This window comes from Austrofundulus limnaeus, unplaced genomic scaffold, assembly GCF_001266775.1.
Source record: "Austrofundulus limnaeus strain Quisiro unplaced genomic scaffold, Austrofundulus_limnaeus-1.0 Scaffold400, whole genome shotgun sequence".
Classification (NCBI taxonomy): domain Eukaryota; kingdom Metazoa; phylum Chordata; class Actinopteri; order Cyprinodontiformes; family Rivulidae; genus Austrofundulus; species Austrofundulus limnaeus.
Genome location: NW_013952802.1, coordinates 488064 through 488593, shown reverse-complemented (window position 1 = coordinate 488593; position 530 = coordinate 488064).

Sequence of the window (530 nt, the reverse complement as noted above, 5' to 3'; positions counted from 1 at the left end):
CAAGATGTTTGATCTGATTTTCAAGCTGAACTGATTTTGCTCTTTCAGAATTCAGTTCTTGTTTTTCAGCCATCAAAGATTGTTCCAGTTCCATAGTATGGTCGGTGGCCTTCTTAAAAGCGGTTCTTTGTGCTTTCATTTCAGCGAGATTCTTCTCGTTTTCGCTCTCAAGATGTTTGATCTGATTTTCAAGCTGAACTGATTTTGCTCTTTCAGAATTCAGTTCTTGTTTTTCAGCCATCAAAGATAGTTCGAGTTGCATGGTACGGTCAGTGGCTTTCTCAAAAGCAGTTGTTTGTGCTTTCATTTCAGCGAGATTCTTCTCATTTTCGCTCTCAAGATGTTTGATCTGATTTTCAAGCTGAACTGATTTTGCTCTTTCAGAATTCAGTTCTTGTTTTTCAGCCATCAAAGATTGTTCCAGTTGCATAGTATGGTCGGTGGCCTTCTCAAAAGCAGTTCTTTGTGCTTTCATTTCAGCGAGATTCTTCTCGTTTTCGCTCTCAAGATGTTTGATCTGATTTTTAAGT